General features: G+C 34.8%; 1 protein-coding gene across 2 annotated transcripts in view; it reads left to right on the top strand.

Moving 5' to 3' along the window:
• Positions 1-27947, top strand: part of LOC101898609 (stAR-related lipid transfer protein 13) — a 277625-nt gene that overhangs the window by 4571 nt on the left and 245107 nt on the right. The window contains exon 1 of one of the 2 annotated variants that reach the window (XM_059119354.1): positions 21814-21845. The exons of the other annotated variant lie outside the window; for it this stretch is intronic. The gene's annotated coding sequence lies outside the window, so the exon portion shown is untranslated. Of the gene's footprint in view, positions 1-21813; positions 21846-27947 lie in introns of those variants that run through there. 2 annotated transcript variants of the gene reach the window in all.

The raw sequence follows: 27947 nt of genomic DNA, 5'->3' as shown, positions 1-27947 counted from the left end.
GGCTGAATGGCTGACTATTTCAAATCCTCTCGCCCCCATCCCCCAAATCTCCCCTCGGAAAAGAGCGAAAATTATATTTGAATGAATCCATAAAAATGGATTGGTTTGTTAGGTTTGATGATGGTGGTGTTTCGCTATTTGACTGGGCTTTGTGTTATGGGCGAAGCACCAAAAAAAAAAACCGTTTCTTTTTTCAGTTTTTATTTTTTGGTAAAAGGTGTGTCAGTAGTTAATGCAACTGACTTGAAAAGTAAACAGCCATCGAGCCATGGTACTTAATGTTGCAACAATGCCAACCGATCGACAGACAGTTGCAAACATCATTTGTTGCTGGTGGCAATTTTTTGGGTCTTTGTTTACCTTCTTTTTTCGGATGGTTGGTTGTTGGAGTGTTCTCGTCGCTGTTGTTTGTTGTCTTGGCAATATTTGCAATGTTGTTGGCGTTACTGTGAATTGCATTGTTGCCACCATGTCTAAGCCATGGTTATTCGCATTGTCATTGTTTTGCATGCGTTCACCTTTTTTCCAGCAGCAGCAGCAACAATTCGTAGATTGTTTGTCGATTGTTTGAGTTGCCAACGTTTTTCTTCGTTTGCTGTTATTTTTTTTTTCGACACAGTGGCGGCATCACGTGGCGCGATCAATAATCCATAAGCACGCAAACACTTTACTCTCTCAAGAAAAAAAAAACGCTCAACACCACCACCAAAAACAATGTGAAAAATAAAAATTACAATGACGACTGCCGCCACCTCACAAAAAACAACCGACACAGAAAGTGGGAAGTGGGTTAATGCAACCAAATTTCAGTGCTACTCATTGGCATGGCGGCGGCATGTTAGTAGGCAAGCGACAGAAACTCCAACGATTGTGTGCCAAAATGCCAAGACAAAAAGTGATTGCACGTTATTCTGTTTCTTTGCTGAAAAATTAATTTTTATTTTCTTCAGGTTTTTTTTGTATTTTTTGAGAAGCATAATAACGGCTTCCTCATTCATTCAAGGTGAAAGAAATAAAGAATATTTTCAAAAATATGAATTAAATTCTAAGAAAAAATAATATTAAAACAAATAAGAAATTGGTCCCTAATTATTGGTTTACTCAAACAAAGTTTCTTTTTATTTAAAAAAAGAAAAAAACATAAAAATAAATTAAAAAAATTTAAAAAATTATAATAATAATATATGTATATTATATATGTATATATATATATTATTATTATAATTTTTTAAATTTTTTTAAATTTATTTTTATGTTTTTCACGAAAAATTAATTATTTATTATTCACGAAATTTATTCACGAAAATTAATTATTTTCTTCCGGTCTTTTTTTTTTGAAGCCAAATAACGACATCCTTATTCTAAAGGTGCAGGAAATAAAGAATATTTCTAAAAAGTCAAGTTTTCCGATTTAAGCTAAATCCCCTTACCTAATACCGAATTTAGTACTATTTAGTACTTTTCATACCGTTACAGTACACATTTCCAAGCCCACTTCCATATCTCAATTTCAGATACCGCCAACGTAAAATTTTGGTGGTGATCTCAATACAAAATGTCGGCATATAAAGTTTCAGAATTTTGTCTCTACCCCTTTACCCAATTCAAAAATAGTACCATTAAGAACTTTTTGTGCGTTCATAGTACACGTTTCCAAAACCACCTCCATAGCTTAGCCACAGACACCAACAAGGGCATCTATATAAAATTTCAGAATTTCTGCTCTATTCTCTCATCTAATACCAAATTTAGTACCATTAAGTACTTTTCGTAGAACTTTAGTACACATTTGCGAAACCAGCAGTTTATCACTAAGCCAGATACCAACAGTGACCTCAATATGAAATATGGGGAATCCGGTCCTATTTCTTCAAACGATACGATATTTAGTACTATTTAGTACTTTTTGTAAAATTTTAGTGCGCATATCCAGAACCAGCTCCAACAGTGACATCCATAGCAAATTTCCCCATTTAGCACTTCTTGTACAATTATAGTACACATTTTTAAAACCACCTCCATATCTCAATCCCAGATATCAACAGAGACCTCGAAATCAAATTTGAGAATTCCAGTCCTATTCCTTCACTCACTACCAAAATTTTGTACTAATTGTACAGCCCCATCCTTTCACCCGCCAAATCCCCAATCTCAAATTTCAGAATTTAATATGTACCCATCACCCATACCAAATATTGTACGATTCAGGATTTTTCGTACAATAATAGCATACATTTTCCAGCAACCTCAACATCTGACTTTCAAATACCAACACATACCTTAGTATCAAATTTGAGGATACCAGTCCCATCCTTTCATCCAATACCAAATTTAGTACCGTTTAGTACTTTTCGTACAAACCACTGCCATATCTGAATACCATCAGTAATCGGAATATCAGATTTCAGAATTCCATCACTATCGCAACACCCATTACCAAATTTAGTACCAATCAGTTCTTTACGTAAAATTATAGTAGACACATCCGAAAACACCTACATATCTTAACCACAGACGCCAACAGTGACATTTTTCATCGTATTTCAGGATTTCATTTCTATTCCTTGATCCAATACCAAAATGAGTAGCATTTATAGTACACATTTCCAAAACAATCTATATATCTTAACCACAGACTCCAATAGAGATCTCAATGTCAAAATTTCGGGATTTCAGCTCTATTTCCTCCCCCAATACCAAATTTACTACTATTTAGTACTTTTCGTACAACAATGGTACACATTTTTAAAACCAGCTCCTTCTCTCAACGACAGACACCAACTGTGGTATCGATATCAATATTTCGGGACGGAAGCTTTATCCCTCCACTCATTACCCAATTTAGTACCACTTAGTACTTTTCGTACAATTATGGTACATTTTTTCAAAAGCACCTCCACATGGTTACACATGAGTAGCAACCTTAAGACCAAATTTCAATTTTCAAACAAATTGTACCACATAAAGTATTATTTAGTACTTTTCGTGTACTTGTAGTACGTATTTCCAAAATCACCTCTTAATCATAAATCTAACACGGACCTTTTGTACAGGGTGAGACAAAAAACTGCAACAAAGTCAAACGCCATAATTTTTATTTATTTTTTTTTTTAATTTTATTGAATGAAAGCAAAAAATACAAAATTTAAAAATTCCAACTTCAGCCCATTGTACAGGGTGAGACAAAAAACTGCAACGAAGTCAAACGCCATAATTTTTATTTTATTTTTTTTTTAATTTTATTGAATGAAAGCAAAAAATGTGAGAAATAACATCAACTTGGAATGTCCAAAATGTGTGCGTGCCCAAGGCTTTAATATACCCTCCAGAATATTTTCGCCATAATATTTGGCATTTATTCTGATGCCACGGTCGATTGATACGAGCGGAGAGCGAACATTGGCTCTTATGGCGGCCCACACCATCACCTGATTCTCATACCAAATTTCAAGTTGTTATCTCTATTTTAAAAGTTTAGTACCATTTTAGAACTTTACACAACTTTAAAATTCGAATTTGCAAAAACGATTTGGTGGATATATCCTGCACTCCATCAGTGACTGTCATTCCAAGTTTCAGAACTCTAGCTCATTCCGTTGGTCCAATACAAAGTATTTAATTTTTAATACATTTTAGTACTTTCGTACCCAGGGCAACCTCTTTACTACGCCACGGGGGGACATAAAGAAAGTAAAAAAAAAAAACAATATTCAAGTACGCAGAATGCTTTCATCCTCAATATTAAGGATTAGTGGAATTTTTAAAATTTCCCCCAACCACTTTCAATGGACATTCATTTCATAATTTCTCGTTTTTGTTATACAAAAATCTATTTAAATTCCCTTTCACGAGAAAAGAGAAAAAAAAAAACAAACAAAAAAAAAAAAAAAAAAAAAACAAAAACACAATAATACCCAACGATCATGCTAAGCATTAAACCAGGAGATTAACAATTTGTCACCCAAAACATCAGAAAATAAACAAAAACCTCAAATTTATGGGAGAGCAAGAGAAAAGAAGTTCTGCTCATCCAGTTTAATGAGAGCGAAAAAAAAGCCGGGCTTAAGAACCACATTTCGTTTTCATTACGAATTACGTTTCATGTTTGCTTTGCCTTAGGACATTGCACATAGTGGAGGAAGAACAAGTTGTTTTCTTGTTTAATTTTTTTCCATGGGGATTGAATGGATGACTGAAGCTTTCATTTTCACTAACCACCCAAAACGACATTTCATTTCAAGTGGGGTAGAGGGAGGGGGGATCCCAAAAAAAAACTTCACAACTTTTACTTCAATTAAATGAAATTTATAGCTGTCATCGACAGTTCTCTGGCGGGTCCGGTCTCTGCTGTACATCTTGCCAATGTTTCGTTTCAATTTTGTTGCCGTTATTGCTGTTTCTCCCTCTTGCATTCAGGGCACACATTTTTTGTTGTTGTTGTTGCTGTTACCACATTCACAGTAATTTTTAATTACAACTATAAAAATAAAGCAATACAACAGAAATAACAACAACAAATGAAATTGAATCGTAATTCCGGGCACTAACCACCAAAGGCGGGCGGGGAGGGGCAGCGTAACAACACCACCAGCATATTGCCGGAGTTTGTTGTTTCCTCAATGCAGTTACCACCATCAGCCGCCCATAACAATATCCGTTGTTGTTTTCCCTCAGGAACATTTTTTATTAGCTTTTATGGATTGATATATGACTTTGAGAAATATTGGCTACTCAAAACGGAGCCGAAATTGTGGTGTTTCTCAGTCCTCAGTTCTGTAAGTTTGTCATTTTTTTGTTTTCATTCTTCATTCGAACAGTTGTTGTTGGTTTATCTTTAATTATAACAAATTAACAGTTTTTTTTCGCCCGACAACATGAGCATTGTAAAAAGCTTTCGGCTGGATGATCTTCGTGCTATTCCCCCCTCCCCTCTTGTTTACATGCATCTCTTTTTTTTTTTTTGGGGGGATATTGACATTCCACCAGCAGATGCAGAAACAAGCTTGTGGTCAGTAGCACTGGTTCGACACTACAACCACCAGCAGCAAATGTATGTTGCATGTCCAACATTTTTGTTTTTTGCTGCTGCTGCTGCTTCTGCTGCTGATCAGATGATGATGCATCTTTAAAAGCCTACCGCCACTGCTGATGTTGTAATTTGGGTGCAACATTCTTCATTAATTATCCGCTAGTTAAGTGTTATTAGCCATCCTCAGGGGTGGGGAGGTGGAAGTGTTTAAGCGTAGACTTTCTCACATTAATACAATATTGTGAAAATATTTTTGAAGAAAATGTTTTGTTGAAATGATGAATTGAGAAACATGACTTATGAAGACAAAGGGGCGTATTGATAACCCAGCAAAAATATATTTCGGAGCCATATGGTCGAAATAAGCCATTACCAGATCATGTAAATAAATTATATTTTGCATTACTTCAGTAGATTGGAATTTCGAACCTTAAGGTTAGGAAAAGTTCTTGAATGGTACCAAACATCTAAAATTGTACCATTTGGTATTATGTGAACGGATAGAGCTAGAAACTTGAAATTTGATATGCACATCAAATTTGGAAGGTAAGTTTAATATATGAGAGTGGTTTTGGAAACACGTACTAAGTGTGCGAGCTCTACTAAATGGTACTAAATTTTGAAGAGTTTGGTTTAGAGTGTTGCACAACGGATGAAACTTAGATTTTGTATTGGGGTCCTTGTTGGTGGTAGGTTAGGGATAAAGAGTTGGTTTGGAAATGTGTACTACGAGTGTACGCAAAGTACGAGAAAGTACCATATTTGGTACGATTTAGTGTTGAACAAATTGTGCTTGAAATCTGAAATTGGTATTAAGGTCGGTCGGACACACAAAAAAAAAGTACTAAATGGTACTATATTTGGTATTGGATGAAGGGAGACAGATTAAATTCTGAAATTCGATATTCCGATTAATGATTGTATGTGTATTTGTGGTGGTGTTTTTATACCCTCCACCTTGGAAAGGAGGGTATATTAACTTTGTCATTCCGTTTGTAACATCCTTAAATATTCGTCGTAGACCCCATGAAGTATATATATTCATAATCAGCATAAAATTCTAAGTCGATTTAAAAGGTACCTCTAAGTTATATAAAGGTACCTTCCGATATTCGGTAATTTTTGCCACATTTTTTCACGGATTTGTCTGAAAATTGGTATTTGTAGGTAATAATGGGTTCTTGCTCCTTTGGCGAAACATTGCATGTGTAGGTCCACGATTTGGTATAGCCCCCATATAACGGTACCTCCCGATATTCGGCATTTTAACGGTTTTTGCCACATTTCTTCTAATGTTTCCTTTACTCTAAGGTGGAGGGTATTAAAAGTTTGGCCCGGCCGAACTTAATGTTTTTTTTTACTTATTAAAATATGTACTATGATGTACGAAACGTACTAAATTGAACTAAATTTCGTATTGGGTAAAGGGATGGGACTGAAATTTAATATAAAGATCACTGTTGGTATCTGGAATTGAGTTATGGAGTTGTTTTTGGAAATGTGTACTATAATTGTACGAAAAGTACAAAATAGCACTAACTTTGGTATTGACTGACGCAGAGCTGAAATCCCAAAAATTTGATAAAGATGTTGGTGACTGTGGAATTGTTGTTTTGGAATTGTGTACTATAATGGTACGAAAAGTACTAGATGGTACTAAATTTGGTATTAGGTGAAGGGACAGAGATGAAATCGTACTATTTGATATAGATTTCACTCTGGGTGTCTGTTTTTAAAATTTGGCGGTGATTTAGAAATTCGTCCTATATTTGTACGAAAAGTACAAAGTGGTACTAAATTGGGTATTGGGTGAAGGGATGGACCTGGAATTCTCATAATTTATATTGAGGTCTCTGTTGGTGTCTGGAATTTAGAGATGACGGTGGTTTGGAAATGTTGTACGAAACGTACTAACTGTTACTAGATTTGGTCTTAGATGAAGGGATAGAGGTAGAATTCTAAAATTTGATACAGATATCACTGTTTATACCCTACACCACATAGTGGTAAGGGTATTATGTCTTTGTACATTTATTTGTTACATGGAGAAGGAAGCGAGATAGGCCCATAGTTACTTTTGAGGAAAGTCATAGAATCACTTTCTGAGTTGATTTAAGCATGTCAGTCCGTCTGTCCATGTATTTTTGTGAACAAAATGCAGGTCGCATTTATTATCCGATTGAGATGAAATTTTGCACATATCATTTGTTTGGCCCAAGGACGAACCCTATTGAAATTGGAGATAATCGGTCAAAATTTAGATATAGCTATATTGTGCACCAAACGTGTACTATCAGCCCAAATAGTATGGAATTTTGCACATACAACCGAATTAGGCCTGAAAATAAGTATGCCAAATTTGATCGAAATCGGTTCAGATATAGTTATAGCTCCCATATATATTGTTCATCCGATTTGTTATTTTTGTCCTCCGCAGCCGTAATATGCACTCTGTAACGACAATATTTGGGCAAATATGTCATTTGCAGCTCGGAAATACATTTACTAAATTTTATCGAGATCGGTTCAGATTTGGATATATCTCCCATATATAACTTCGTCCGTTTTACATTTTATTGTGCACCAAACGTCTAATATTTGCCCAAATGGGATGAAATTTGGCACTTACAACCGAATTGAGTCTAGAAGCTAGTACGTCAAATGTGGTGAAGATCGGTTCAGATATAGCTATAGCTCCCATATATATTGTTCATCCGATTTGTTATTTTTGTCCTCCGCAGCCGTATTATGCACTCTGTAACGACAATATTTGGGGAAATATATCAAATTAGGCGTGAAAATAAGTATGCCAAATTTGATCGAAATCGATTCAGATATAGCTATAGCTCCCATATATATTATTCATCCAAATTGTTATTTTTGTCCTCCGCAGTCGTAATATGCACTCTGTAACGACAATATTTGGGGAAATATATCAAATGCAGCTCAGAAATACCTTTGCCAAATTTCATCGAGATCGGTTCAGATTTGGATATAGCTCCCGTATATATCTTTATCTGATTTCAAATTAATTTTGCACCAAATGGGCAATACGAGTCCGAATTTAAAAGATACAAATGCTTCGGCATATTTAGTCCTTTGAACTTGAAATTATAATTATAAACATGGCGTGTATAATTGAATTCTCCCATAAAAACTTTTAATTATTATGTGGAGCTCTACGTAATTAGCAAAGTGGTGTAGGGTATCAAAAAGTCGGCCCCACCCGACTTTAGGACTTTCTTTATTGGTTTTATCTGTGGTTGGGAGGAAGACCTGGTTTTGAAAATGTGAATGATTATTGTACGAAAACTACTAAGTGGTACTAAATTGGGTATTGACTAAATGTATAAGGGTCGAATCCTGAATCCAGAAAGGTCGAATCCTGGTTAAGGTATGTAGGTGATTTTGGAAATGTGTAAAAAAATTCTTCGAAATGTACAAAGTGGTACTAAATTTGGTATTGGCTGAATGGATGGGGGGGGGTGACTTCTCGAATTTAATATTGTGATCTCTGTTGGTTGGAATTGAGATATGGAGGTGGTTTTGGAAATGTATACCATTATGTACGCATAGTACTAAATTGTACTAAATGGTACTTAATTTGGTATTGGGCAAAGGGATAGAGCTGAAATTTGATATTGAGTTCTCTGTTGGTATCTAGGATTGAGATGTGGATGTGATTTTCAAAATGTGCACTAAAATTGTCCGAAATGTATTAAGTAGTATTATATTGGATGTTGGGTATCGGAAAGGAAATTTGATACTGAGGTCTCTGTTAGTATCTAAAGTGAGATGAGTCGCTGTTGGTATGTAGACTTTTTTTTTGATTTAAATGTAACTAAATTTTTAATTTGTGTGGGGGATTGAGTTGGGATTCTGGTTTCTAGGGCTTTCATATGAAGACGTTGAACGAGCTTTGAACAGAGAAATTGGATGTCATAATTTTTCCCAGCCTTGTTTATGATTTTTAAGTCCATCGTTTAATGTCCATTGGAGGCTCACTCGTTTAAAATTAAAAAAATTGCATTACGATTTGCGGAAGTTCACTTTCCGTAAAACTTCCGCCAATCATCATATGCCCTTGTTCGAACTTCTTCCTTCGATTTTTATCTCTTTCCAGAAAAAAAAAAAACTTGCAACAAAAGAAAAATTAACCTCATATATCTATCATTCATGGCAATGATATCATCTCGTTCTTTCAATATTGTCTTAAAACATTGAACTTATCGCTGATTACGATAATGATAATGACTATGACGACAATGATAAAAAAGTAAGAAAGAAGAGAATGCACAACAATAATTTGCAGTTGTCCTTTGTTAAGTACGCCTCCTTTACATCCAACAAAAAAAAAAACAAAGCTGAAGCCACGAGATGCATTTGCGCAAAACAAACCCATAATTGTTTTGTATTTTTTTTTTTTTTTTTTCATCATCATCTTCTTCGTCTTGTTCGATTCTTATCTCTGTAAATTGGACATATGTTTAAACTATAAAAATAGTTTAATCTGTTTGTTGTTCCAATTTCCGAAACAAATAAAATGGAGGAACGAAGGAAGGACTGCAGACATTCTCCCTCTTGCTTTACATCCTCATTGGACTAAACAATTACGCAAAGATGTTGAGCGGGGAGAGAGGCACAATAAGGGTAGGAGATTTTTGCTTACAATACAAATAGCCAACTGTGGAGGAACATTTCTTGAGAAGATAGCAATCTTAATAGAATTGCGCATCGCGCAATGAATGCAATTCAATGAAAGCATACGACGGCCGGAGAAAGACAACAAAGATGTTGTTGATGTCTGTTTGTTGGATAGGTCCAAATGGAGAGAGGAAAAATAAAACAGATCAAAAACTATATTGGAATACTACAATTCTGTATTCATTAGCGGCTTTTGGATGCCTCACAATAATCACAGACAAATGAAGATGATCATTAAAGAGCAAGAATAAAGCGGAGAATGGGAGAACAGCTGTAATTCAATGCGGGAACTTAGTCATTGACTGGCTGAAAACACACACACACACATCTTTACAATCATAGATATAAATCTTATGAATTAACCAGATGAACAACGACAACAACAACCTCATCATCACTTAACATTATTTCTCAAATAATGCAGCTAGACCAATGAGGAGGAGGAGGAGTGATACAACATCGCCATAGTCCAAAAGTCAGGCAATGTTGGAAGACACCGGAACACGCTCGCGCCCCTGTTAACATTTCTTAGATTTCTATGGGCATCATATTTACAAGTTTATATTTGTGCTAACAAGACACTGACTTCAATGGCCACCATTGGTCCCCCTCCTTGGAATGTGTCCTCCGCCTCTTTCTCTCTCTCTCTCTTTCCTGTTTACCACTTAAAGTAAACAAAATGACGACGACAAGAAAAACCTCCAGCATTAGCTGAATTGCAATTGCAATTGAAATAAAAATGTTTCTTGATCGTCATCACTACCACCAGCATCATCCTCCTCATCAGCTACATCGTCATCTCGTGGAAGATCTTATTTTCATTTCTTTTAACAAGAATAACAACAGCATGCGACATCTCAGCGAGCAAGCAACACCGCCCGTTTTGCACAGCACCACCAATAACAACAACAACATCAGCGATCAACCGCTTAAGTAGCAATATCATCGCTTTGGTCCAAGAGCATGGAAAACACAGCATGACTAACATTCAATAATGAACAGTGGGAGGAAATTGTTGGGGAATTAGCATAAGAGAATTCAGGAAATTAATATGGAGTAACAAAATTCCATGGCATTTAAAAAAATAAATAAATAAAAATAAATAATAAATAAATAAGAATAAATATAATAATAAATAAATACAAAATAAATAAAAAAAATGAGTCTTGGGTTTGGTTGCAAAGAATTGTTATCCCTGCAAAAATGCTAATACAACAACTAATAGTTTCGAATTTTCCCAAAACGAGTCCTCCTTGATCCTAATAGACCGTGGGACGATCCCCAATTTACATAGGGATCGTGTAGTCGCTATGATCCGAAATTAGGGAGATTAGCAGACATTAAGATACCAGGTAGAAAATTTCAATAAAAAACGAAAAGAATTTTGAACAACACGTTCAAGAGTATTTCATCAAAATCCAAAAAAAAAATGGTTGGGACTTGAGGAAATAATTATCCACCCTTGAGAACAGTTGAACTGTGGCAACCATGTTTGAAGTCCGTCAAGGAATGTTTACAATATCTTTAAAATATCTGCTTTTTGGGCTTTCGAGCGTGGTTGGAAATTCTTTAAATCATCCTCGCTTTGTCGGTTTCAGGGAGTCTCCAACAATTCTTTCAAAAAACTAAGTTTTGGGCACTAATCGAGAAATTCTTTAAAAAACCACTTACTGCTGACTTTAAAAATTTTGTAAAGGGTTTCCTTCTTGGACAACCCGCCGATTCTGGTTTTGGAGGGCCTACTTTTTTAGATCCTCGTCTAATGGCGTCTCATTTTTTAAATTAATGATTTTATGTCTTAGGGAGTCTCCAAAAATTCTTGAAAAAAATCGAAAAAATTGATATTTTTCCAGAGGTAAATATTTGTACCCAGATTCCGAGAAAATATTTTTTTCTTTGTGAACGAACACGGATATTTGACCCAAAAGTCCTAGTGCAAGACCCGGGTTAGACCCGCATCTACCAAACAGACATGCATAATATAGATATCATATGAAAGCTAATAAAAATGCCTATCCAACATGATATGAACAGAATCGAGTCGATCGAATCTTGATCCAGGAAAGACATATTTGGGAAGGGTTATATTTCGTACACTTCCGAATTTCTCGTCTTTTGGGGAAAAAATCCGGGTCCATATCCATATCGGCTCTGTAAATCCTGAAAGAATCCACAAAGACTTCCAAAATTTTTTAACGAATCAATGTTGAGAGACTCAAATAATTCTTAAAAGAAACCTGTCTCCAATAATTCTTTAAACAAGTTAGAATGCCTCGAAAAAATCTTAAAAAAAAAACATTTATTCATTAGCTTTCAAATGATATCTATTTCATCCATATCGGCTCTGTAAATCCTGTCCTAACCCGGATTTCAGACCCGGAATTTCGGATCAAATATCCTGGTATCAGGGTCCACGATATTCAAGCTAAAAAATCTATCCAGAATCCAGTAAGACTTCCGAAATTCTTTAAAGAATCCAGGTTGGGAGTCTCAAATAATACTTTAATGAATCTAGAATGCTTCGAGGGCCTACAAAAATGCTTTACAAAATCCACCGTTGAGGACTTTTTAAAATCTATTTTCTTTAAAAAAATCCAAGTTTGAGGGCCTCCAAAAATTCATTATAATATCCACATTTGAGGGCCTTGGATAGCCTCCAAAAATGCATTATAATATCCACATTTGAGGGCCTTGGAGAGCCTCCAAAAGTTCTTTAAAAACAAATGTCTCCAAAAAATTGCATTAAAAAATCCAAGTTTAGATGCCTTAGATTATCTCCAAGAATTCTTAAAGAAATCCACGTCTCCAAGAATTTTTTTAAAAAAATCCACGTCTCCAAGAATTCTTAAGAAAAATCTACGTCTCCAAGAATTCTTAAAAAATCTACGTCTCCAAGAATTCTTAAGAAAAATCTACGTCTCCAAGAATTCTTAAAAAAAATCCATGTCTCCAAGAATTCTTTAAAAAAATCCACGTCTCCAAGAATTCTTAAAAAAATTCACATCTCCAAGAATTCTTAAAAAAAATCCACGTCTCCTAGAACTCTTAAAAAAATCCACGTCTCCAAGAGTTCTTAAAAAAATCCACGTCTCCAAGAATTCTTAGAAAAATCCACGTCTCCAAGAATTCTTAAAAAAATCCACGTCTCCAAGAATTCTTAAAAAAATCCACGTCTCCAAGAATTCTTAAAAAAATCCACGTCTCCAAGAATTCTTAAAAAAATCCACGTCTCCAAGAATTCTTAAAAAAATCCACGTCTCCAGGAATTCTTAAAAAATCCACATCTCTGAGAATTTTTAAAGATTCTTTAAACAATTCACGTTTAAAGGCCTTAAATGTGCTCCAAAAATTTATTAAAAAATTCAAGTTTAAGTAACTTGAAGTGTATCCACGTTTGGAAACTTTGGAATGTTTCTAATAATTCTTTATAAATCAATGTTTGGAGTGTTACAAATTGAAAAATACACATCTGATGGCCTTGTAGTATCTCTAAAAATTATTGAAAAATATCCACATTTGAAAATTCCGTATTTGACGGCATACAAAAATTCTTTAAAAAATACACGTTTGAAGGCCCTAAAAAATTTTAAAAAAGGACACACTTGAGAGTCTCCAAAAAATTCTTTAAAAAATCCACTTTTGGTGGCCTTGAAGTGTCTCCAAAAATTCTTTGAAAAATCCACGTTTATTTTATTAATTTTTTTTTTTAAATTTTCTCCCCCACTGTGCCTTTATTGCCCAGCCACAAAAGCATTTGCCAAATGCAAACATTAGCATTAAAATCAACAACATTTTCAGCGACATCATGTTGGTTTGCTTACACCGAAAACTATCAACTATCTCTTAATGCGGCGGCGGCGGCGACCGACGAGGACGACGGCGATATGCAATTCTTATGTTGAGCTACTTTTGGGGAGACCCCCTCCCCACATGGCTGGCCGGCGGTGGCTAGAGTTTGGCAAAGTGTTTAAGGATTGCGATTGGTTTAGCTGCTCTGCACTGCACTGCTCTCTTCTTGATCTTTATGGAGATTTTGTTTCCCTCAAATTCTTGGCTGGCTGCTTAGCTGGATGTTTGTTGCAGATAGATTTTAATTCACAAGACATGAGTAGACAAGGAAAATGCTTGTTAAAGCACCAAACCATGTAGATTTCATTAGAGATACAACTTAAGTTTATGGTCCGGAGGAGAAGAAGAAAAAACAAAAAACAACGAAAACAAAACTAGCATTGCTCTGCTGAGGACAGACGCCCAGTGTCGGGCTATTGGTTTGTCCTTTAAAGGTCTTTACGGCTGATGGCTGAGTGGAACGCTGTTGGAAGTCGGTTTTTTTTCTGATTGCCTTGTCTAGGCAAAGGACAGCAATAAGTTTTGTGGCTGGTTTGGCTGAATGGCTTTTAACTTCTTTTGTTTTGGTTTGAGCACCTTCATAATCTCTCAATAAAATCATTGATTTTTATGACACCTCTTGTCCGGTGTTGCCGACTGGTGGTTGGTTGGTGGTTAGGCTGGTGATGGTGGCAATGTTATGGCCATTTGGTGTTATGTTGCCCCAACCACAGGGCATAGACTGCATCTGGTATTGCCCAGGAGGTTTGGCTTATATTTTGAAAGAATCTCCAGAGTAGGTAAACGCGGTCCTTACACTAATAAAGTAATTTAAGAACAACTTCGTTTTGTTGCCAAAGTCATAATGAAGTGGAGTGCAGTGTTGGATTTAACTGAACTACAAGGTGGTCACAGGATATTCTTGGCTAGATAAACACATCCTTTGTTTAGTTTAAATGATAAAACTAACTTGATATCTTTTGGAAAAAATATATCCCAGCACCATTTTCCATGTTTTTCCAATTTTTATCTAAGAATTATGGCCCAGACTTGGTAATAAAATACCCCTCTGGACCCCTCCAGGAACTCGGCTGGTGTTTTTTGTTTCCTTTTTATTATGAACCTGCCACAATGTCTTAAATTATGACACCAGCCTAGATACTTATCAGCCATGGCCATACGCATGCACCATGACTGGTCATATCCTTGCGTTTGCGTTTCTCCTTGAGAGGATGCGTGACCGTCTAAATTTAAACATTGTTATGGTTAGTTAACATGCATTTTATAACCACATAAATTTCGAACCAAAAGTGGCAAAAAATTAATGAGAAATATACATTTCACAACATACTAGAGATCTAGGTAAGAGGCCCTTTCTGCCATGGGCGAAGTCTAAGGTTGTTAAGCCATTAGTGCGGGTAATAATAATAAAAAATTAAATAGCCCAGCAAAATAGCGCCTTGTAAATTATGAATTATCTCTTTGTAAGTGCCCGTGAAAATAAAAGGGAGCATGGCCTTGCAGTCTCCCGCGATAATTGAGAAAAGGATGCCAAACATTTTTTTTGTTAAAAAAAAAAATGTACCAATTTCCCCCCTTTTCGTTTTTTTTTTCGTTGCTTGTCAATTTCAAGGAAACCTAGCCTTTGTAAATCGATCCTAATTACCAATCCATAACATGATTGTTCATGTGCATATTGGCCAATTTTTACTTGCCTTCAAAACTTGAAACTTCATCGCTGACAAAAAGAATGTCGGCATGGAATATGGAATTGCATTCATAATTTGCTGCTGCATTTTTTAATTTGGAATTTCAAGGTGTGGTCATTTATGTGCACCGCATATTTCTTGCCCAAAAGTGCTGTGCTGGCGTACAGACCAACTGGCGTCTCAGAAAAATTCTTCGCACTCAAATTGCAACAATGTCCAGCCAAGGGTATCGCATTCGCTGCTATTCTTGCCATATGATATTAAGACAAGACATTTTGTATTTATAAAATATTGCAAAATTTTGCTTCAAAAAGTATTTTTGAAAAAAAAATCAGACACATTGGTAGGTTTACATTTTTTTTTCCACGACATTTATACATCCTCAATCCGTTTTTTATATAGCAAAAAATCCAAGATATAAACACTTATTTACAAGTATTTATTTGAAATAGTTAAGAAAATTTTTATTTTAAAAATCCATAATATTTGCTGGACTTGAACAAATTTAAAAATAAAAAAACAAACAATTTTCGACAAAATTCAATTTTTTCAATAATTACGGGAAAAAACAGCGGATTGTAAAATTATGACTAAAGAAAGAAGTCACCTGCATCGGCGTTTTGAAAGTTTGCAGCGAAAAATAACCGAAATTGAGAGAGCAAGTTAACTCCTTTTCCACACTTCAAGAAATTTTCAGATTAAGATTTCTCGAAATCTAGGCATTTTAGGTATATAGTGTCTTCGGCAATATTTCAGATAAAAACACGAGAAATATGTTGGTCTGTAATTTTAACCTTCACACATCCTAGGATATAGGTCCTTTTGGTCCTTTTTTTCAAAATATTGCTTAAAAATCCTTTAAAATGGCAACGTAGCAAGTCAAAATATTTTTTTTGTCAAAAAATTCTACTGTAAGTCCTAGAAAGTGACAAAAGTCTAAATATTGCCGAAACGCGAAGAATTCATATACAGGATGAGATACAAAAAAATTGCCACAAAGTCAAACGCCATAATTTTTACTTTTGTTTTTGTCATTTTATTGAATGAAATTTTAGATCAAGTTTAGTGATTCAAATTGGTCACCTTTGGCACGAATTATGGCCTTCAAACGGCCAATGAAACCGTGAGACGCTGTCCGAATTTTACTCTGCGGTATTTTGGTCCATTTCCGGCGAAGCGCTTGCTTGAGGTGATCGACACCTTGGTACTTTTTTTAGTGCCAACCTTGCTTTCCAAAATATTCTAGACACAATAGTCCAATGGATTGGTATCCGGAGATTTTGGTGGCCATTGTGCAGTGGAAATGAAGCGAGAAACCTCATCGATGGTGCTTAGTCCTGTTGGAATGTCCAAGGTCTGCGGCAAAAATGTTTGCGTGCCCAAGGCTTTAATACAACCTCCAGAATATTTTCGCGATAATATTCGGCATTTATTCTGATGTCACGGTCGATTAATACGAGCGGAGAACGACCATCGGCTGTTATGGCGGCCCACACCATCATCATGACCGGCGCTTGAGTTCTGGTGGCCCACACCATCATCATGGCTGGCGCTTGAGTTCTGGTGGCCAAGCGAAGGTGCACTTTTCAGCTGACCTCTTTGGCAAGTAAACACGAAAAAGAATGTTCTCTCATCTGAGAATAAAAAATTCAACTGTTCACCACTTTCGGCCAAGCGGAGCAACTCCTTAACTATTTTGAGTCTATTTTCTTCCTGTTGCGGTGTAAGTTCTTGCAGTTTTTGGAATTTCCATGGCTTTACCCCGAGCTCATTTTTCCATATTAGTTGAATGGAATATTTCGATATTTAGCTCACGGGCCAAACTTTGAATATCCTCCACCACTTGGGACGGATTTGGCAATTTTAAAAATAAAATCCGTTAAAAATTCTGTTAAAATTTTAAAAATACCGAATGTAGCCGTTATATTAGGGTCTATATGACGACGTGGACCGGCATAGGCAACTCTTGTCATAAGCCATTACAATATTCAAATGCGAAACTTGAAAAAAAATCAATAAATAATGTTGCTTAAATCATCAAAATACCGAATATCGGAAGGTATCGTTATATGGGGGCTATACCAAAACGTGGACTTGCACAAATAATTTTCTGTCATAGGCTATAGTATCCATTACGAACAAATCAAATACCAAATTTAAAACAATTCCGGTGAGTAATGTCGCTAAAACCATCAAAATACCGAATATAGGGAGGTACCGTTATAAAGCGGGCTACAAGAAAATGTGGACCTGCACAGACTATATTCTGTCATAGGCTGTAGTATCCATTACGAACATTAAATACCAAATTTGAAACAATTCCAATTCGCTAAGATCATCAAAATATCGAATATAGGGAGGTACCGTTATATGGAGGCTATACCAAAACGTGGATCTACATGACCTATTTTCAATACCAAAGGTCCTGCGGACATAATATAAATTTAAGTAAAATTTTATCAACCTACTTCGTTTCGTTCAGAAGCTACAGTGATTTCCACAGACGGACGGATGTCGCTAAGTCGACATTGAATTGTATCCTAATCAAGAATATATATACTTTGTGGGATCTAAAATGTATATTTCGACCCTCCATAATATGGTGAAGGGTATACAAATGCATGGATTCCGACCAAGGATTTTTAATTCGAAGATTTCTAAAATTTTTGAGAATGGAGGAACTTGCCTCCACCATTTAGGTTACTTCGCGATGTGAACTCTCAATGCACCGATCCACGTGTCTTCTGTTTTCAGCTCTAATTTCATAATCTGCTGGGATTTGTCAGATTTGTAGTTCAAAAAAATCGAAACTTCGGAAAATCATGAAATGATTATTTCAATAAATAAGAATATTGAAAATCTTTGGACAAATATTTTTATAGAAATTTAAACTTGGAAAAATCATCAAATAATTTTTTTTTAAATAAATAAAACTATTTTTAATAGAACTTGGGAAAATATTTTTGAAAAATCCACAAGCTCGACATGCCTTAAAAAACGACTTTCATTATCCTGGTGGTTTTAAATATCCTGGATTATTTAATCCTTCAACCCTATTTGTTTTTTTTTTTTTGAGAATCCCAAAACAATTTGCAGCTGTTTAAAATCCAACTAACCACTCGACATTACATCACCTGTTGAAGGCTTGGTATGGGGGAATATGTTGCTGTTGTAAAACGGTTGTACTGCTGCTGCTGCTGCTGTTGGTGATGATGTTGTGGCTTCTGATGTTGTTTGGCGGCAGGTTGTTTAGGCATTACCAACATTCATCCATCTGCCTGTGTATAGGCAAGCATGTCATACCACAACAACAGTAACAAAAACAAAAGTTGTTTTCATCTTCTTTGGAATCGTATGTGTCTGTATTTGAGCTTTTTTGGCAAGTTGATATACAACTTGTTGTACGGACATACATAGTTTTGAATGTAAGAAGAAAAAATAATACAACGTTACAACAATATGATTTGTTGACAATGCCATATATGAAGTATTTTTTACATTTGTTGTTGTTTTGGTCAAAATGAAACGCACTATTCAGGGGGATGGACGTGTGGGCATATTTGCATCTGGGGGAGGAGAAGACCTACTGCTTAGAATAGAAACAATGAAGTATTGAACATTTTTCTTTTTTTTTTATTTAGAAAATTAAAAATTATATATTTTTTTTGCAATTTTCCATTCAGCTTCATTCTGGGCCCAGCTACGCCCATGCCTTGTCCACAAAATTTGTTTCTGCACAATTATGCAGGTTATGGAGATTTTCTACTACTACTACTTTTTTATTACATGAACATTTTTTCCACAAAAATTCCTAAGGCAATTTTTTTTTTTTTTTTTGTTTTTTTTTTTTTTTTGTGGCTGACAACGACTGGTGGATTTGTGACTAAAATTTCGTTAGAAATCGATTATCGAAAAAAAGTCTCGCTGTATTTGCTGTGGCTATTTTTTTGTCCGAATTTTTATTTGTTTTAGTCAAGTTTATTGACCCCGTTATTTCGGTTGGCTTGTTTATGTTATGCAGGATTTCAGGTTTTATGTTTTTTTTTTTTTTTTTTTTTTTTTTTGTCGAAACTCCCAACAAAAACGTGGTTTGCGACACGTTTTTCTTACCGTAGGGTAATGTGTCATAATTGCAACTGCATATCACGCACTTTTTTCGGGGGGGGGGACTAAAAAGGAAAAGAAAACTTCAAAAACTTTGACAGAAACGAGCCACGAAAAGTGATTTAACATAAATGCCAAACATTTCCCGGTTTGTGTGTGTGTTTTTTTTTTGTTTTTGGAACATAAAAAAATATGTTACGTGTGGTTGTTTGAGGTAGCTGTTGTTATACCCTCCGTCATTCCGTTTGTAACTCCTCGAAATATTTGTAATAGACCCTACAAAGTATGTATGTGTATATATATATATATATATATATATATATATATATATATATATATATATATATATATATATATATATATATATATATATATATATATATATATATATATATATATATATATATATATATATATATATATATATATATATATATATATATATATATATATATATATAAATTTATATGTATATATATATATATATATTTGTAATGGGTACTAAAGCCAATGACAAAAATTGTTGTATGCAGGTCCACGTTTTCGTATAGCCCCCATATAATGGAACCTCCCGATATTCGGTATTTTCATGATTTTACCGACATTATTTACCGGAATTATTTCAAATTTTGTATTTAAAGTTCGTAATGGGTACTAAAGCCTAGGAGTCCACGACCTTGGCCTCACTTCAAAAAATACCTTTTTTTTAATCATTAGCTTTGGCAGCCCCTCAAGACATTGCGAGTTTTACATGCCACATTTAAAACAATTCCGTAAGAAAATGTGACTAGGTTTATTTAAATGCCGACTACCGGTAATAAAAGGATACGAAGAGTACTAAAATGTACTAAAAATTTAATTCGTTGTATTGGAAAAACGTAATGAACTAGAATTCTAGAAATTTGGAATGAGTCACTGATGTCGTGCAGAGGATAGCTGCATGAAAGATTTTTGAAAATTCGAAATTAAAGGTTACGAAAAATTCTAAAATGGTACGTAACTTCTAAAATCATACCATTTGGTATTATTTGAACGGAGAGAGCTACAATTTGGAAATGTTGTAGCAGAATCAAGGTTGGAAATTAAGTTTGATATAGAGGAAGGTGGTTTTGCTGCTTCTAAATTTGGAACAGTTTGGTTAAGGGTGAACGGATGTAGCTGAAATTTAAAATTTTGTATTAGGCAACCTGTCGGTGGTTGGTATGTGATAACGGGATGGTTTTGGAAATGTGTACTACAAGTGGGCGTAAAGTACTAAATAGTACTATATTTCTTACAATTTGTTATTGGTTGGACAGATAGGGATTGAAATCTGAAATTTTGCTGTTCATATGTAGCCTGGACATATGGAGCTGGTTCCGGAAATGTGTACTATAATGGTACGAAAAGTACTAAATGGTACTATATTTGGTATTGGGTGAAGTGATATTGTTGAAATCCCAAAATTTGATATTGAAGTCTCTGTTGGCCTCTGCTACTATAATTGTACAAAAAGTACTAAATTTGGTAATGGGGGAAAGAAATAGAGCAGAAATCTTGAAATTCGATATAGATTTCCCTGATAGTCTCGGTGGTGCTTTTGAAAATGTGTACTATAATTGTTCGGAAATTAAGAAGTTGTTGTAAATTTAGTATTGGCTGAAGGGACCGAGTTAGAATGCTGAAATTTGATATTGAGTCCTCTGTTCTGATGGTATCTGTGTTTGAGATTTTTCAGGGATTTGGATATGTGCCTTACATTTGTACGAAAATTTCTCAATGGTACTAAATTTTGTGTTGGGTGATGGGTCTGGAATCCTATAACTTTATTTTGAGTTCTCTATAGATATCCGGAATTGAAATATGGAGGTGTTTTTGGAAATGCGTTCCTTAATTGTACTAAGTTGTACTAAATTTGGCAATGGGGAAAATTACAGAGCTGAAATCCTGAATTTTCATATGAAGGTCACTATTGGTATCTGAGGTTCAAAGATGGAGATTAAATTTTTAATGAAGTGTTATCAAAGTTGTAGATATCCGGAATTGAAATATGGAGGTGTTTTTGGAAATGCGTGCTGTAATTGTACTAAGTTGTACTAAATTTGGCAATGGGGAAAATTACAGAGCTGAAATCCTGAATTTTCATATAAAGGCCACTATTGGTATCTGAGGTTCAAAGATGGAGATTAAATTTTTAATGAAGTGTTATCAAAGTTGTGCAGCTTTTAAGTTAGTACGATGTATATTTTTTTTTTGTCCAAGAAATAGTGAACTAATTGTGCATTTTGAGTACTTAAATGAACTGGTTGACTGAATATCTAATTTTAAGGTGAGCTTTTCGCTGACGAAGTAGTGGGCTCATGCTAGTAATTTTGTATTGTAACATTTCACATTGTCTTTCAATTCTAATGTTTTATTTTACATCTTTTCCATTTGCAGGTACGTTCAAATAAATAATTTATATGTGTAGGTGTGCTACATCGTCCAAAATGGTAAGTTAATCACACAAAAACGTAACAAAAATGCTCTAAATGTTACATTTAACCATACTTGCAATTATTGCCATTGAAAACGACGATCCTACTGCTCAAACCCGTCTGATGTTGGACAGATACCCTTTGACAACCCCACATTCTCCCCACATTAATTATTCCTTTCCATTTTTAAGTATTTCGACAGTTTTGAATTTCTCAACTATCAGTTGTGTCATTTAATGGCACCATTTACTTCAAACTCTCTTTTATTTTTTTTTTGTTCCAAAATTAACAAATTTAATCTCTCAAGTCAATATTTCAGACATTTACCATATACATTTATTTACATGATGCCGCTGATGTGACTCAGTCAGCATCCCGCTTAGATGAAAAATGTCCACCAGCCAAATATGCTGTGACATAATCTGCATGGTACCATATAAGGCATTGGCGTTTAAATGGTTCCCTCCATTCACAAAGAGAGAGAGGGAGACACAAAAAATACCCGATTAACCGAAATGATTTATTTCGATATTTTTGGAAAATATCAACAAGCAAATATAAACACAGTAATTAATCACACCAAAAGAAAAAAATTTCTTTTGGGGGGAAGAAAGACTCAACAAGCTACATATCCCCTTCAGAAAAAAATGCGCTGTGTGTGTAAATAATTTGAAACAAAACTTTGGAGAAAAAATCCCAAATACCGGCACTAACAAACCATCTGTGTCCGCCACCTACCTCTCCCCTTCGCCGGTCTCCAATCCCCAAAATTATGGTTGGTTAAAAATAGTGCGTGTCATTTTCAAAACAAAACGATGACGCTAAATCACAATGCTTGTCGTTATCGTCGTCATTGGACTGCACGCAGAGTGCATTACATAAAGTTAGGCCAAAGAAGAGAAGAGAGAAAGATATCTATCCCCATATCCAAGACATATTGAAAGGTCTATTAATTAAATAAGGCATTCCACCGAAAAATTCCGACAAGGTGTTTGTTTTATGTGGAGAATGGGAGTGTGGCCGCCATTCAGAGTGGAACATCATGGACATCAAAGGTACTTAAGAGAATTGGGGGGTAAGATCATTACCTCATAATAGTATTATGAAATAATTCACATTTTTAAGGTATATTTTTAAAGATTTAAATTTTAATTTCTTGTTGAAAAATAGTCAGGCTTCATTCCTTTATTATTGTTTTTATAAAAACAAGGTTTGTTTATTAGCGGAGAAAGATGGTAATGTTTACCAGTGGATAAGACAGGGAATACCTAGGTTTCGGAAAGAGCCACCTTGTTTTTTTGTCTGGGATATTCTCCCCAGGTGTTATTCTAAAAATAACTCTTGTGACTAAAAATGCCAACACTGTTCGATTTATTTCTGAACTACAAGACATTTAGGATTTTGGAAAAAATCCAGACATTACATAGATCTTGGGAAATATATTTAAAAAATCCAGAACTTTCATAGATCTTAAGTAATATTTAAAAAAATCCCACCACATTGACGGATCATAAACAAAATATTTTAAGACTAGCAAGTGACCACTACTTTGCAGCAAAAAGTTCGCCATAAAATGTTTGATTCTTCCAATAGTTCGTGTTTGACCTTTTTATACCCTCCACCATACTATGGAGGGTATATTAACTTTGTCATTCCGTTTGTAACTCCTCGAAATACTCATGTCAGACCCAACAAAGTGTATATATTCTTGATCAGCGTAAAATTCTAAGTCGATTTAGCCATGTCCGTCTGTCTTAGCCTTCTATCTTTCGAACGAATTGAGATAGAAGGCTAAAATTTTGCACACGTATTTATTTTTCCAGTAGGCAGATTAAGTTCGTAAATGGGCCATGTAGGTCCACGTTTTCATATAGTCCCCATATAACGGTACCTCCCGATATTCGGTATTTTGATGATTTTAGCGACATTATTCACCGGAATTGTTTCAACTTTGGTATTTGAAGTTCGAAATGAATACTACAGCCTTTGACAGAAATTAATTTGGGCAGTTCCACGTCTTCGTATAGCCCCCATATAACGGTACCTCCCGATATTAGGTATTTTGATGATTTTAGCGACGTTATTAACCGGAATTGTTTCAAATTTGGTATTTGAGATTCGTAATGGATACTACAGCCTTTGACAGAAAATTGTCTGTGCAGCTCCACGTCTTCGTATAGCCCCCATATAACGGTACCTCCCAAAATTCGGTATTTTGATGATTTTAGCGTCATTATTTACCGGAATTGTTTCAAATTACGTATTTGAAGTTCGTAATGTACAGTCTGTAACAGAAAAATGTCTATGCAGGTCCAGGTCTTCGTATAGGCCCCATATATCAGTACCTCCCTATATTCGGTATTTTGACGAGTTTAGGTACAATACCCGACGAAATTGTTTGAGATATCGTATATGATGTTAGTAATGGATGCTATAGCCTGTGACGGAAATTGGCTATGCCTCCCTATATACGATATTTTGATGATTGTAGCTACATTATTCACTGTTTATTTCAAGTTTCGAATTTGAATATGGTAATGGCTAATGGCAAACAATGCCTATGTAGGTCCACGTCGTATAGACCCCAATATAACGGCTATATTCGGTATTTTTAAAATTTAACAGAATTTTGTAAGGATTTTTTTTTTAAATTTCCAAATTCGTTCCAAATGGTGGAGGGTATTCAAAGTTCGGCCCGGCCGAACTTACTGCTTTTTAACTTGTTAGTACTCAAAGTTCACAATCTGTTCAGTTTGACAATTTTTTTTTAACAAAACGTCATACATCGTACTAAATTCTCAGAATTTCAAGGCTCTATTATATATTATTCAAAATTTTTCTATTTTGGAAAGAATAATCGGAAAATGTTTAGCTTTGAAACTAAGAAGTCTTTAAAATCATTCATTTTGAAGTGTACCGAGGAGGTTTCTAGTAAAACACACATCCAATTTTTGCGGTCCAAAACTATTACAACGTCTCCATATGTAATCCCAACAGTTACCTCAATATCATAATTCAAAATTTCAGTTCTATTGTCGTACTTTTTAGACAATAATAGTACACATTTCCAAGACCACCTCCATATATTAACCACAGACTCCAAAAGTGACATCTATAGAGCATTTCAAGATTTCAGCTCTACTCCTTCCGTAAATACCAAATTTAGCACTATTTTGTACTTTTCGTACACGTTTCCAAAAACCGCCTCAATATCTCACATTAAAATCAAATTTCGAGATTGCAGCTCTATCCCTCAACTCAATGTCCAATTTAGTACCAGTTAGTAAATTTCAAACAAATTATAGTACGCATGTCCCAAACCAGCTCCTTTTCTATCGACCACAGACACTAACAGTGATATCCACATCAAATTTCCGGATTCCAGCTCAATTCTTTCACCCAATACCAAATTTAGTACCATTTAGTACTTTTCTACAAATAAACTTTTCTAAATTTAGTACTTTTCCAAACAACCGTCAAATTTCTAACACAGTTACCATTAGTCATCTAAATATCAAATTTCAAAACTTTATCTTTATCCCTTCATCCAATACCAAATTAAGTACCATTTGGTACTTTTCGTACAATTATAGTACAAATTTCCAAAACCACTTTTATATGTCCAGGCCCATGTCCTATAAACAGCGACCGTAATAACAAATTTTACTAAATATAGTACTATTTCACACTTTTTGTGTACTTATAGTACACATTTCAAAAGCCACTTCCATATCTTAACCGCAGACAACAACAATGACTTCTATATCAAATTTGAGGATTTCAGCCCTAACCCTTCACCCTACCAAATTTAGTACTTTTAAGTACTTTTCGTACTATTAAAGTACAAATTTCCTTACCCACCTCCAACCTATCTCAATTCCAGATACCAACATAGACCCCAATATCATTTGAGTATTCCAACACTATCCTTTCACCCAATACTAAATTTAGTACAACTTAGCACTTTTCGTACAAATATAGGGCGCATTTCCAAACCACCGCTAAATATCAAACTCAGATATCATCAGTAGTCTTAATATCAAATTTCACTTTTTTATCCCTATCCGTTCAACAAAGATCAAATTTAGTACCATTTAGTACAATTATAGTACGCATGTCCCAAACCAGCTCCTTTTCTCGACCACAGACACTAACAGTGATATCCACATCAAATTTCCGGATTCCAGCTCAATTCTTTCACCCAATACCTAATTTAGTACCAATTAGTAATTTTCGAGCAATTATAGTACACATTGGCAAAACCATATCCACAACTGAATTCCAGATACCAACAGATAACTCAATTTAGAACCAATTAGTACTTTTCGTACAATTATAGTACATAGTATATCTTAACCATACATATACACATACACCAACAGTGACATTTATATCAAGATTCTGGTTTTTAGTTTTATTCCTTTACCCAATACCAAATTTAGTTCTAATTACTACTTTCTGTACAATTTTAGTACACATTTCCAAAATCACCTCCACATCTTAACCAGAGTCACCAACAATGACATCCATAGCAAATTTCAGGATTTTAGTTCTATTACATCACTCAATTTAGTACAATTTAGTACTTTTCGAACAATATTAGTACACTCTTTTGCAAAGCAAGCTCCAGACCTCAATTCCAGATACCATCAGCAATTTAAATATCAAATTTCAGAATTTTATCTCTATCCCTTCACCCAATACCAAATAATGTACCATTAGATACTTTTCGCACAAATATGGAACGCATTTCCAAACTACCGCCGAAACTCAAACACAAATACAATCAGTAATCTAAATATCAAATTTTAGAATTGTATCTCAATCCTTTCAATCAAGAACAAATTTAGTACCATTTAATAATTTTGGTACAGTTATTGTACACATATACGAAACTACCTCCATATATATGGCCTACATATGAACAACGACCCTAATATCAAATTTCAAGCGCTATGTGTTCACCCAATACCAAAGTGTACCAATTGTACCAAATATATTACTATTTAGTATTTTTCGTTAACATGTACCAACAGGAATCCCACTACAACATTTTATAATTTCATCTTCATTCGTTCACTCTAAACCTAATTGTTCCAATTTTTGTACCATTTAGTACAGTTCACATACTAAGTACACATTTTCAAACCCTCTTCAGTTATATAAAACTTACTTTCCAACCTTGATTTTCATAACAAATTTCAAGCTTTTAGCTCCATCCGTACACATAATACCAAATGGTACCATTTTTGATGTTAAGTACTATTTTAGAATTTCTTGTAACCTAAAATTACGAATTTCCAAAAACTCTAAAACTTCTGGTTCACCTACCCTGCACTCCATCAGTGACTCTCATTCCAAATATCAAAATTCTAGCTCAATACAAAATATTACATTTTTAGTACATTTTAGTACTTTTTGTACCCTTGTACGTATTTCCAAAAGCCCAGTCTTATCACATGCCTTATCCAAATTTCGGAACTCAAGTTCATTTCGTTTGTCCAAATACAACTTATTCAAATTTTTAGTACTTTTTCGTAACCTTTTAGTACGTATTTTGAAAAATACAGACAATAACATGTCTACTCACCAAGACGGACCCCCGTGCAAAAATTGCAAGATTCTAATTTCACTTGGTTCGCCTGGGCATCTTAGGATCTAGGATTCTAGATTAGTATTTCACTACCTTACTTACCCTTTCTTCCCCCCACGACAACTGATTATATCCATCACAACTGTAAATCTGTACAGAGGAGATTTACTCTCTCCCTCTTTGTTTTGTGTCAATAATGCTTCTGGATATTATTGTTGTGTGGTATCTACAACACCAATCACCAACAATACAAATAGCGGGTCAAATAACCAAGCTAATGACCTCCAGGTAAATCATTTCAATTCTATGCCATGTTCTCTTCAATGATTTAATGTTTGTCTGTATGATTTGTTACCATTTGATGGCGGTCAAATATTTTCAAGGCGGCAATTTTTTGTTTGAAATTCCTTTTGTTTTCCCTTCGAAGGCGGAGGGGGGGAATTTTTATTTAAAAATTTGAAGCACGCACCATTCACAAAAGAAACGCAAGAATGCCATAACCATAATGACAATTGGACAAACAG

Source organism: Musca domestica, unplaced genomic scaffold (genome assembly GCF_030504385.1).
Source record: "Musca domestica strain aabys unplaced genomic scaffold, Musca_domestica.polishedcontigs.V.1.1 143, whole genome shotgun sequence".
Classification (NCBI taxonomy): Eukaryota; Metazoa; Arthropoda; class Insecta; order Diptera; family Muscidae; genus Musca; species Musca domestica.
Note: the sequence above shows the minus strand (reverse complement) of the source record. Positions and strands in the feature narration are given on the sequence as shown.